The following is a 14,395-nucleotide window of genomic DNA, read 5'->3' as shown; positions in this document are numbered from 1 at the left end:
CATTGGAAGATCTCTTCAGTGATGTAAGTTTCTTCTCTACTTTATACTCCATACTAACATGTTTTCCACATAATCTTGTAAAAGTATGTAATGGTCTATATTTTTGATGTAAACTAGTTCGATACTGGTCTGACAGCATATTGTAAGACTGTGATTTTGTCATTTCATAGTTACTGATCAAGTGTAAACAATGTATTGCTGTAAAGACATAATTTCTATATTGTATTTTATGTGGAGATATTGTAATTACTGAAACCTTGCTAATAGTTACTATTTTATTTGTGCATAGGAACCTTTGTCAACCCTAGCATGATTAGAGGATCGAATTACTAAAGATAGTTCGATCTGGGAGGTACATAGATCTATAGGTATGTCTCTGGTTAGGCAACTAGCCAGGTACATATTTAATATGAGAACATAAGTAATGTTGTTTTGTGTAATTTATGTATTTGTAGCTTGGAAATATAATTTTGTATCATCTTTATTACATATATAGTTAGATGTAGTTAAGGGGCCAAGTTATCCCCCCTTGCACTGTGGATATGATATATATGTGTAGTTAATTTGATCTAACATAGTATTCATTGTTAGAGGAATAATACCTAGGTTATGTGTGTGTGTGTGTGTGTGGGTGTGTGTGTGTGTGAGGGTGTGTGTGTGTGTGTGTGTGTGCGTGCGTGTATGCTATACGCAGTTGTGAAATCTAAATGTGTTTTATCTGTATTTGTTACAGAACTTTGAATTTGGATTAATAAATGGTGGAAACAGACTATTGGAGTTGTCCAGTTTGTCATCCCATATATACCACGTACCTCAGCCTGTGAACAATTACAAATGGAATTCGCTGAAATAAGCACTGCTCACTGTTAAGAAGTAGCAATATAGGTAATTGCTTTAACTGGGTTAATTATGTCAAACAGTGTCTTTTCTCCCTCGGATTCGCAGAGGTATAGAGAAATTACTATATCTATTCTTATAACCATAAAAGTGTTTTGTATCTGATAAAACAAAGAATATTTGACCAAAGTCAGCAATATCGGAGAGGTTGGTTTATTAGAGGCCTCACCTAAATGTGTTTTATATCAGCACTTAGTAAACCAACATATACATGTACCATAAATACTATTTGACAAGTCTATTCCTGTGAAATATAGAATCTGTTTATCGAAGCTTTGTCTTTCTGCACATACTTTAGCTATTGAAACAGTTAGATACAGCAATACAACGAGAGAACGAAGACTCTGTATGAGCTGCATAATATGAGAGTAAAATACATAAAACCACATTACTAACGAAATCCATCCGTGTACGAACTTATACAGTTATTAAGTGTTGATACAATTTGTGATCCTCGTAAACTCGCTAGAAATATATCTGAGGCTAATAAGGCACGAGTGATGTAAAACATGTACATTTGTATATCGTCATAATATATGTAAATTTGTTTTATGATGATGATGATGCTTTTGTTGTTATTGTTGTTGTTGTTGTTGGTGATGATGATGATGATGATGATGATGATGACGAAGACGACGACGGTGAATTTAATTCAGAGTAAGTGAGATATGTGTGTGTATGTGAGATATGTGTGTGTATGTGAGATATGTGTGTATGTGAGATATGTGTGTGTATGTGAGATATGTGTGTGTATGTGAGATATGTGTGTGTATGTGAGATATGTGTGTGTATGTGAGATATGTGTGTGTATGTGAGATATGTGTGTGTATGTGAGTTCCGTGTGTGTATGTGAGTTCTGTGTGTGTATGTGAGATATATGTGTGTATGTGAGGTTTGTGTGTGTATGTGTGAGATATGTGTGTGTAGGTGAGATAGATGTGTGTATGTGAGGTTTGTGTGTGTATGTGAGATATGTGTGTGTATGTAAGGTCTGTGTGTATGTGAGGTTTGTGTGTGTATGTGAGATATATGTGTGTATGTGAGGTCTGTGTGTGTATGTGAGGTCTGTGTGTGTATGTAAGGTCTGTGTGTATGTGAGGTTTGTGTGTGTATGTGAGATATATGTGTGTATGTGAGGTCTGTGTGTGTATGTGAGGTCTGTGTGTGTATGTGTGAGATATGTGTGTGTATGTGAGGTCTGTGTGTGTATGTGTGAGGTCTGTGTGTGTATGTGAGGTCTGTGTGTGTATGTGAGGTCTGTGTGTGTATGTGAGGTCTGTGTGTGTATGTGAGTTCCGTGTGTGTATGTGAGGTCTGTGTGTGTATGTGAGGTCTGTGTGTATGTGAGGTTTGTGTGTGTATGTGTGAGATATGTGTGTATGTGAGATATGTGTGTGTATGTGAGGTCTGTGTGTATGTGAGGTCTGTGTGTGTATGTGAGTTCCGTGTGTGTATGTGAGGTCTGTGTGTGTATGTGAGGTCTGTGTGTATGTGAGGTTTGTGCGTGTATGTGTGAGATATGTGTGTATGTGAGATATGTGTGTGTATGTGAGGTCTGTGTGTATGTGAGGTCTGTGTGTGTATGTGAGGTATGTGTGTGTATGTGAGGTATGTGTGTGTATGTGAGATATGTGTGTATGTAAAATATGTGTGTGTATGTGAGGTCTGTGTGTATGTGAGGTCTGTGTGAATGCGAGATATGTGTGTGTATGTGAGGTATGTGTATGTATATGAGGTATGTGTGTGTATGTGAGATATGTGTGTATGTGAGGTCTGTGTGTGTATTTGAGGTCTGTGTGTGTATGTGAGCTATGTGTGTATGTGATATAGATGTGTGCATGTGATATATATGTGTGTATGTGAGATAGATGTGTGTAGGTGAGGTATGTGTGTGTATGTAAGATATATGTGTGTTATGTGAGATATATGTGTGTTATGTGAGATATGTGTGTGTATGTGAGATACATGTATGTGTGTATATAAGATATGTGTGTATGTGAGATAGATGTGTACATGTGAGATATATGTGTGTATGTGAGATAGATGTGTGTAGGTGAGGTATGTGTGTGTATGTGAGATATGTGTGTGTAGGTGAGATAGATGTGTGTATGTGAGGTTTGTGTGTGTATGTGAGATATGTGTGTGTAGGTGAGATAGATGTGTGTATGTGAGGTTTGTGTGTGTATGTGAGATATGTGTGTGTATGTAAGATATATGTGTATATGTGAGGTCTGTGTGTGTATGTGTGTGTATGTGAGGTATGTGTGTGTATGTGAGATATGTGTGTATTTGAGGTCTGTGTGTGTATGTGAGATATGTGTGTGTATGTAAGATATATGTGTATATGTGAGGTCTGTGTGTGTATGTGTGTGTATGTGAGGTATGTGTGTGTATGTGAGATATGTGTGTATTTGAGGTCTGTGTGTGTATGTGAGATATGTGTGTATGTGAGATATGTGTGTGTATGTGAGATATGTGTGTATGTGAGATATGTGTGTTATGTGAGATATGTGTGTGTATGTGAGATATGTGTGTATGTAAGGTATGTGTGTATGTGAGATATGTGTGTATGTGATATATGTGTGTGTATGTGAGATATGTGTGTGTATGTGAGATATGTGTGTATGTAAGATATGTGTGTGTATGTGAGGTATGTGTGTATGTGAGGTCTGTGTGTATTTGAGATATGTGTGTGTATGTGAGATATGTGTGTATGTGAGGTCTGTGTGTGTATGTGAGGTATGTGTGTATGTAAGGTATGTGTGTATGTGAGATATGTGTGTATGTGAGGTGTGTGTGTGTGTGTGTGTGTGATATGTGTGTGCATGTGAGGTCCGGGTGTGTATGTGAGATATGTGTGTGTATGTGAGATATATGTGTATGTATGTGAGATATGTGTGTATGTAAGATATATGTGTGTATGTGAGATATGTGTGTATGTGAGATATGTGTATATGTGAGATATGTGTGTGTATGTGAGGTATGTGTGTGTATGTGAGGTCCGTGTATTTATCAGCTACCTTTTGTCTATATTGTATACAATAACTGTCATGTTTGTAGTGTATATATTTGCATTGACAAACCGTTAGGTTTAAAGTAATAAACGAATTGAATTGAATATAAATATTGTGTCATACATGATAACGCATGCGCACAACACACCACGCATCTGTACACAAAAATGGCTTCCCAAGTGAATCAGCTGCTGTACAAGAGTTACAGCGTCAGATGCAAAACAGAAGATGGCCAAATTGGGAAAAGAAATCTCTAGCATCTCGCTAAAGAAGCATTATTGATAAAAGACGGGGTTCTTTTCATGCATTTATTCTGCGACATTGCCGGTGCTTGTGTATTAACAGACGATGTAAACGTGAATGTATGGTTAGCTCTACCTGTGGTTTACACATATAATTTGGTACAATGCTGGGAATAAATGTCACCTTTTCAAAATTCTTAATCGACTTTGAATTATCAAATATGATCTGCCACAACTATAACCAAATTTGATGTCGAAAAAAAGATGTTTACGTTTTTTGTTTCCGTATGCATCAAGTGCTCCTGTTTACAAAATGACTTCCTCGTTTTCAAAACAGCAACGTGATATCAATTATCAGCGCTATATTTGAGAGCGGATTCCCGACAAAATCGCGAGAAAGCTGGACACTGGACATCGAGGTGAATATCGGGATAGCATAGAAAAGAAACGTAACTGGAAGTGTATAAAACATGTACAATCAATAAAGAATAATGCTTTTACAGCGACGTCACTTTAACAAACTTTTCTTCAGACTTGTTTTTAATCGATTATTAGTTTTAGAACTATTGATCCAAACAATCAAACCATTTTCAACACTTAACATTCTGATACTTTTCATTCAGAAACAATTACTGGATTTATTAATGTAAATGATTACATACTGTAACACCTGTATCATCATATGTAACACCTGTATCATCATACGTAACACCTGTATCATACTGTAACACCTGTATCATCATACGTAACACCTGTATCATACTGTAACACCTGTATCATCATATGTAATACCTGTATCATCATACGTAATACCTGTATCATCATACGCAACACCTGTATCATCATACGTAACACCTGTATCATCATACGTAACACCTGTATCATCATATGTAACACCTTTATCATCATACGTAATACCTGTATCATCATACGTAACACCTGTATCATCATACGTAACACCTGTATCATCATATGTAACACCTTTATCATCATACGTAATACATGTATCATCATACGTAACACCTGTATCATCATACGTAACACCTGTATCATCATACGTAACACCTGTATCATCATACGCAACACCTGTATCATCATACGTAACACCTGTATCATCATACGTAACACCTGTATCATCGTACGTAACACCTGTATCATCGTACGTAACACCTGTATCATCATACGTAACACCTGTATCATCATACGTAACACCTGTATCATCATACGTAATACCTGTATCATCATACGTAATACCTGTATCAACATACGCAATACCTGTATCAACATACGTCATACATGTATCATCATACGTCATACCTGTATCATCATACGTAATACCTGTATCATCATACGTAACACCTGTATCATCGTACGTAACACCTGTATCATCATACGTAACACCTGTATCAACATACGTCATACCTGTATCATCATACGTAATACCTGTATCATCATACGTAACTTACACGTCGTAGCACTAGTTATGATTTATCTATATCTAGTGCCTATTGTTGTTTCAGTTCCACTTACCTGTGTGAGGTCTCTGCTGTCGCATAAATTATAAACAGTATAACACGATTCTATCTCCTCCAATACATATCGTCAGCACTGTGATACAACCGGCACACTCCGTCTACATGTTGCCCGTACACTTTATCTGACTCCGGTCACTGTCCTGTACGGGCTATATACCGCGCGGCTCGTTTATCAAGTGCCGAAAGATTCGTTAGCTTTGACAGACGATTTCTAATAGAACACTTCTGTATATAGCATTATTTGTCCTTTTGCTGAGCGGAAATTAATGCAGCACTGTTTTGCATCTGAACACATCCAATTAAATATGAAAATCTGTTCACCGTTATTGATTTCTTCACCATAGTTGTAAACATCGATGTTTTGTTAATAGACAGTGAGCTGGGAACCCACTGGGTAAGTGGCTACCTCGGATATAACAAGGGGGCATTGCACACTCTTGAACTCATTGTCACATCAAACACGACAACAGCAAGACCCAGATAATACATTCAGGCAGGAATGACCTGTCGCGTTGACCTTTGCGTGTAATATTCACTAAAGTAAGCGATCCTGTGTGTGCATAGGTATGTCAACCTGTTAATTGATGTTTCGGTGCATCGAGCACATATCAAATGTGTACACGTTGTAGGGTAACTTGGCCGCAAAATGGTCTGTTCAATGCGATATTGCATATTCGTATTCAAATCATTCACAAAATACTGGCGAATAGTGAAAGGCCTTACAGAAATTTACAATACATGTACATTTGTATATAGGTAAACTTACTGAATTTGATCTCTGTGTCACACGCTCAATGTGGGTTCCTTCACTCCAGGTTGTAAATACTGACTATACGGCCAACATAGACTATTACATACAGAATACGATATGTACTTATAGCAAATACTTGGTTCTCACATAGAAATGAAGACATTCCTTCAAATGAAAATAACTGTTTCACTAAAATCAACTAAACGTATCAAATCTAGTAAACGTATCAAATCAACTAAACGTATCAAATCTAGTAAACGTATCAAATCTAGTAAACGTATCAAATCAACTAAACGTATCAAATCAAGTAAACGTATCAAATCAATTAAACGTATCAAATCTAGCAAACGTATCAAATCAACTAAACGTATCAAATCTAGTAAACGTATCAAATCAACTAAACGTATCAAATCAACTAAACGTATCAAATCAACTAAACGTATCAAATCAACTAAACGTATCAAATGAACTAAACGTATCAAATCTAGTAAACGTATCAAATCAACTAAACGTATCAAATCTAGTAAACTTATCAAATCTAGTAAACGTATCAAATCAAGTAAACGTATCAAATCAACTAAACGTATCAAATCAACTAAACGTATCAAATCTAGTAAACGTATCAAATCAACTAAACGTATCAAATCTAGTAAACGTATCAAATCTAGTAAACGTATCAAATCAAGTAAACGTATCAAATCAACTAAACGTATCAAATCAAATCAACTAAACGTATCAAATCAAGTAAACGTATCAAAACAAGTAACTATCAAATCATGCAAATGTATCAAATCAAGAAAACGTATCAAACTTAGTAATTGAATGAAATCAAGCAAACGTATCAAATCAAGTAAACGTATAATATGTAGTAAACGTATAATATGTAGTAAACGTATAATATGTAGTAAACGTATCAAATCATGAAAATGTATCAAAACAAGTAAACGTATCAAATAAACTAAGTGTATCAAATCAACTAAACGTATCAAATCTAGTAAACATATCAAATCAAGTTAATGTATCAAAACAAGGAAACGTATGTAATCAGCTAAACGTATCAAATCAAGTAAACATATCGAACTTAGTAAACGTATCGAATCAACTAAAGGTATCAAATCAAGTAAAGGCGTCAAATCAAGTATACGTATCAAATCAACTAAACGTATCAAATGAAGTAAACGTTTCAGATCAAGTTAAGGTATCAAATCAAGTAAAGGCGTCAAATCTAGTAAACGTATCAAATCAACTAAACGTATCAAATCAAGTAAACGTATCAAATCAACTAAACGTATCAAATCAAGTAAACGTATCAAATCTAGTTAACGTATCTAATCAGGTAAACGTTTCTAATCAAGTAAACGTTTCAAATCTAGTAAACGTATCTAATCAAGTAAACGTATCAAATCAAGTAAACATATCGAACGTAGTAAACGTATCGAATCAACTAAAGGTATCAAATCAAGTAAAGGCGTCAAATCAAGTATACGTATCAAATCAACTAAACGTATCAAATGAAGTAAACGTTTCAGATCAAGTAAAGGTATCAAATCAAGTAAAGGCGTCAAATCTAGTAAACGTATCAAATCAAGTATACGTATCAAATCAACTAAACGTATCAAATGAAGTAAACGTTTCAGATCAAGTTAAGGTATCAAATCAAGTAAAGGCGTCAAATCTAGTAAACGTATCAAATCAACTAAACGTATCAAATCAAGTAAACGTATCAAATCAAGTAAACGTTTTAAATCAACTAAACGTATCAAATCAAGTAAACGTATCCAATCTAGTAAACGTATCAAATCTAGTAAACGTATCTAATCAAGTAAACGTATCTAATCAAGTAAACGTATCAAATCTAGTAAACGTATCTAATCGAGTAAACGTATCAAATCAAGTAAACATATCGAACGTAGTAAACGTATCGAATCAACTAAAGGTATCAAATCAAGTAAAGGCGTCAAATCAAGTATACGTATCAAATCAACTAAACGTATCAAATGAAGTAAACGTTTCAGATCAAGTAAAGGTATCAAATCAAGTAAAGGCGTCAAATCTAGTAAACGTATCAAATCAACTAAACGTATTAAATCAACTAAACGTATCAAATCTAGTAAACGTATCAAATCAACTAAACGTATCAAATCAAGTAAACGTATCATACGAGTTTAATAATAAAAGAAAGTTGTGACCGGAAAAGGACCAAACGGTGACCAAATCATGTACCAAAGGTAATATCAGACCATACATAATATAGACGATGATCGTTTGGCGGAAGTCTAATTTGATGTGCTCATAAATTATAATTACTTTCTGAGTGTTGATTCTTTATATGAACATACCAAGAGAAAACAACAAACACTTGACCATGAAAACATAAAAACATCGTTTCACGAGCTATATTTCCACACATTACATCAGTTAGATTTTGATACGCCTGAAAAATATTCCACGTTTCATTTCCGTAAATTGTGTTTTCTTCACCATCTATTCACGTGAAATAATTTTAATCTAAAACGAAATATTGTATCTGATGTCTTTTTGATTTTAACAAAAAAAAAAATCGACTGGAATTTGCGGAGCGGAATGACACGAAAAACGATGGTGCATTGACGGGACTACTTCCTGTTCCATTAATTCAGTGGAACAGGCGGTCCCGTCAAAGTACTATCGTTTTCCGTGTCCTTCCGCTTCGCAAATTCCAGTCTATTTTTCCTCTTTTATTAAAAACAAAAAGACAACAAATACAACGGAAGTGGTTTGTATACTTTAGAACGGTATGCAAGGGACAATCAGATAGGAGGACAGCTCTGTGAACAATACTAACTATCGACCAATCAATAGCCTTCTTCCGTTCCACAGTCCATACATCGCCTGATCGTCGAGTTTAACAACTTGTTGATATAGAGTAGAGCTGATATCTTTTTCTATAAATACTAACAAGAAGCAGACACCTGTTGCAACAAGGTGTAACATTTTAAAACCCCAAACGTCATCTTCTGATTACCTAACAGGTTAGAAACAGGATACTAATATTGAGTTGGTAAGTTCCTGGGATCACACATGACACAATTACGAAAAAAAAAAATGCGAACACCTGTTTGTTAGGATCCAGTACCTATATTGGACCATACCGTCATTATTACTCATCAGACCAAATATATATATAAACAAACAGATGTCCGCTGGATGCTTATTACTAGAAATAGATAACTGGTCATGTAGTGATAACGACACTACATACAAGTAAACTATCGTGACAATCCGCCGCTTTATCAAGGCACAAGTAAATTACAAACGGTCACATATAGACATAGAACATCGAACAGTTTAACAAATTTAGTATATAAACAATGAAAAACATCGTTATGTTTGTGTTTATGATCCCCTCGCGGTCAATGATTAATTCGCCAACGGCCTATTGTAATTAATTGGAAAACATCTTGAGTGGTGTACGTATCAGCTGGTAGAAATAAATAAATAAATTAAGTGCAAAAATAAAAGTTAAAACAAAATAACAGCGCAAGTTGATTCGGTGTGATGGCAGCGCGTGCTCTGTAGCAAATGTTTTATTTCGTCCTACAAATCTCGCCCCAAACTGCGGGCATCGGGTAGCAATGACAATTATGGGTGACAAATCCCATATAACGGACGAAAAAAGTTTGAAATTGAATAAATGTCTAAATATTCAAATGTATTTAGATAGAGTAGCGTAATTTAAACATTAAAATCAATAAAAAGGGTGGTCTAAAAGTCTTATTTTAGGTCACGATATCCGGAAACCTGTTACTTGTACAAGAGTTTTTCAGCCAGTAAGCTGCTGTTTCGTACGAACCAAGTCTCTAGAAAAAGTGTGTTTCAGAGGTTTGTAGCGATTGTGCTGGTTAATAAGCACATGGAGCGGGTACTTTCTATATACGAGGATAGACGATAATGCCCGGTGGGTTGAAAAACAAACATACACTCCTACTAAAAATAGAATGGCGTAAGATTATAAGTGAAAAAAGGCGGGAACTCCTCCCCAGGTTGGAATCGCCCCGTCCACTGTAAGTATCGAGGATATGGTCTTACGAGTACCTATGTTTCTTATGTTGTATAAACCTGTGCAAAACATCAATTCATTGGTGGCGAAAGCTTCAAACTATATTTTGGAATAAATATCCCATCATTTGATTTACAAATAATTGATCTATAGTTAGATGTTAAGTTGTGCGAGTCCTTCAACTACGTAACATTTGGCGAATTATCTTTCATTTATGCCGAGTGGGTAGCCGGTCTGGAGTTGGTTGATCCAAAGTTGTTCCTTATTCAGGCGTTGATGGTCATCCCTACTCCTGCAGTGGTCAATAGGAACCACCTGCATGTCATGTCATGTATGGCTTGCCATGATGAAATGTCTCGCTACTGGCAAGTCCTAGCATTTCTGTTTGATAGAACAGCGGTGATTGTGGATCCTCAGATTAAGTGGTGTTCTGGTCTCCCCTACACAGTGCATGTTACACTTGGAACAATGAATAAGGTTTATTAGATTGGCAAATATGAAGGAAACTGACTGGAGGATGCTATAATTTTGTCGATCGGTCATACAATAGAATGAATTGGTGCTGTGAGTATCTGGGCAAAGTTTACACCTTTGACTGGTGCATGTCTTGAAGCAGCCAGTGACTTTGTATTCCAGTGTACTCGCCCTGTCCGATGCTTTCACCCGTTCACGATCAACCAGGACTGCTCCATATCCCCTATTGAGAAGATGGAATCTTAGCCCTAGGTAACAACGTCTGAAGTCATCGTCGTCGGAGACGATAGGCCTGATTCTCAAGACTTGAAAATATGGAATGCTCCTTGTGATATGAGATGGGTGACAACTGTACGGGCGAAGGTACTGGTGAGTGTCTATTGGTTAACTGTATATATCGGTGCGTATTTCTCCGTTGACGAGCGTGGAGCATGTGTAAGTAGACTCGAGATTGCCAATAAACACGTTCGCGTATATATGCTGGTGTCATTTTGGTGCCCATTGCCGTACCACTAGCTAGCAGGTAGGGCTATCTATGTTGAATGTTAAGTTATTTAGCGTGAGTACTTAAGACGTTCCGCCAGGCTATCTGTTGAAGGATGTTTATTCTCCCGAGTGGTAACCACGCCACGGCCGACCTATTATCAATTCGACCACGGACTATCTGAAAAAAGACACTATGTAGTCATCTACCTGAAGATACACCCCTGGTTACCATGGATGTGGTCTCCCTCTACACCAACATCCCACACGATCACAGCATCATAGCTTGCCGTGCAGCGTGGGACACTCGGGAGAATAAACATCTTCTCAGTAGGAGAGAAGCCCTGATTGATCGTGAGATAGATCGGGTGAATACACTAGAATTCAACGCCAGACCGAAAACTGGAAGAGTGCCCTGCGTAGTAACCGTTCATCTCGGCATGCCAGCATTATCTACAGTCTTCCAGAAACACTAGCATGTCCTGCTATCGTCCAGTAAACCCAAGGATATTTTCCCGGAACCACCAATACTAGCTTACCGTAGACCAAAACACAAAAGCTTTGGTGGCCAGTAGTAAACTACCTTCACCCTCTCATGCTACTGCCACTGGCTGTTTCAAGACATGCACCAGTCAGAGGTGTAAACTTTGCCCATATACTCAAAGCACCAATTCATTCAATTGTGAGACCAATGGACAAAAATACAGCATCTTCCAGTTAGCTTGCTACACATCGGCCAATGATATACATTTTCAATAGTTCCAAGTGTAACATGCAGCATGTAGGGGAGACCATATACCACTTAATCTGAGGATCAACAACCACCGCTTTCCCATCAAGCAGAAACGCTAGGACTTGCCAGTAGCGAGACATTTCAACATGGCAAGCCATACATGGCATTCAATGTTGTTCCTATTGACCACTGCAGGATTAGGGATGATCACCAACGCCTAAATAGGGAACGACATTGGATCAACCAACTCCAAACCGGCTACCCACTTGTCATGGATGAAAGATAATTTACCACATGTAACATAGTTGAGGGACTCACACAACTTAATATCTAACTATATACCAATCATTTGTAGTTCAAATGATGGGATATGTATTCCAAAATATATAAAAAATAGTTCGAAGCTTTCGCCACCAATAAATTGATGTTTTTTACAGGTTTATAGAACATAAGAAACATGGGTACTCGTAAGACGATATCCCTGATACTTACAGTGGACGGGGCGCTTCCCTCCTTGGGAGTTCCCGCCTTTTTTCACTTGTGGTCTTACGCCATTCTTTTTTTAGTAGGAGTGTATATGTTTATTTTCAAACCTCCAAACATTATTATTTATCCTCGAATATAGGAAGTACCCATTCCATATGCTCATTTACTAGTACAATCACTAGAAACCTCTGAAGTACACTTTTTTAGGGACTTGGTTCGTACGAAACAGCAGCTGATTGGCTGAAAAAGTTGTGAGAGTACAAGTAACCGGTTTGGACAAGTCGTCTAGGCATACTCATCCGGATATAGTGACCTAAAATAAGACCTTTAGACCACCTGTTCAATTGATTTTTAATGTTTAAATTGGGCTTCTCTATCTAAATACATTTGAATTATTTAGGTATGTATTCAATTTACGTTAAAACAAACTCTTTAAGTTAGTTATAAGGGATTTGTCATCCATATTTGTCATTGCTACGCGATGCCCACATTTTGGGCCAAGTTTTGTATGCAAAATAAACCAACAGCGAAGATAAACAAACACAAAAACATTTGCTACAGAGCACGCGCTTCCCTCACATTGAATACATTTGCGCTGTTATTTTGTTTAACCTTTTACTTTTGTACGTTATTTATTTATTTATATATATTTATTTCTACCAGCTGTATACTACCCAAGATGTTTTCCAATTAATTAGGCCTTCGGCGAATGAATCATCGACGGTTGGTATCGTTAACACAAACATAACGATATTTTTCATTGTTTATCTACTAAAACATGTGTAACTGTTTCATGTTCTATGTCTATATGTGATCGTTTGTAATTTACCCGCGTCTTGATAAAGGGGCAGATTGCCTTGAGAATTCAACAATTTACCCTTATGTACTGTCCTTATTCATATATTTAATTAAGACCTACATTATTGTAATAATCTCTTATTCAAGACTTAAAATATCCGCCATTGGCTGGTAAAACAATTTGTGATATGTCACAATTATCTCCATTTATATGAAAGTTATTCATTAATTTTCAATCGTGTACATATGAGATTTTAAACTAAACCTGTGCTATTCGCTAAACGTAAAACGTTTAATCACGCAAGCGAACTCAACCGAACGACATTTAATACAGATTGATATCAACGTGGATCATGCTATGGCGACAGATGCAATCTGATTAGAATCATGACTGGATTTGTGACATGCGTTTAGATATTTGTACAGGTGATAAATCACTCCATAAAAAACTCTCTAGATAAAAATGATGATTTATGTTCGAAAATTTACATTTATCTTTTTAATTTATATTTGGAATATACATTTTGAAATAGCTATTCTTGTGAATTTACATTCAAAACTTGACAGGTGTATTAAAAAAGCATGTTTTGTGTATGTTTTGGTTTATATTTGGCATCATATGAAATATGAGGTGATCGTTTATACATATGGTAGCATCGTCCTTGGGGTATTGCCTCACATATCTCCTTATTAACACAACCCACAAAGAACAAAAAATCGCTAAGAAGATTATGCATGTCATCATATGACCCGCCGTGATGGGGACCTTTTATGGTACTCTCGCTCAAGATTAATGGTGATTCTATATAATGCAATGCTGCATCGGAAAAGTTCGACCTTGACCTACACTAATAGATTGACTGATAACTTGTCAATGTTTCATTCAGATATAAATAGAATAAGATGTGATAAAGATCAAATGGGGGTAATGTCCTCAATATAT

At 36.4% G+C, this 14,395-nt stretch overlaps 1 protein-coding gene across 1 annotated transcript in view; it reads right to left on the bottom strand.

Annotated features, from left to right (window-relative positions):
• LOC117327808 (cholesterol 24-hydroxylase-like) overlaps positions 1-6,134 on the bottom strand; it is a 48,969-nt gene extending 42,835 nt beyond the window's left edge. The window contains exon 1 of the mRNA XM_033884996.1: positions 5,684-6,134. The gene's annotated coding sequence lies outside the window, so the exon portion shown is untranslated. The remainder of the gene's footprint in view (positions 1-5,683) is intronic.
• Positions 6,135-14,395: the final 8,261 nt, after the last annotated feature.

This window comes from Pecten maximus, chromosome 5 (genome assembly GCF_902652985.1).
Source record: "Pecten maximus chromosome 5, xPecMax1.1, whole genome shotgun sequence".
Classification (NCBI taxonomy): domain Eukaryota; kingdom Metazoa; phylum Mollusca; class Bivalvia; order Pectinida; family Pectinidae; genus Pecten; species Pecten maximus.
The sequence above is the reverse complement of the archived record's forward strand: the minus strand, read 5'-3'. Positions and strand labels throughout refer to the sequence as shown.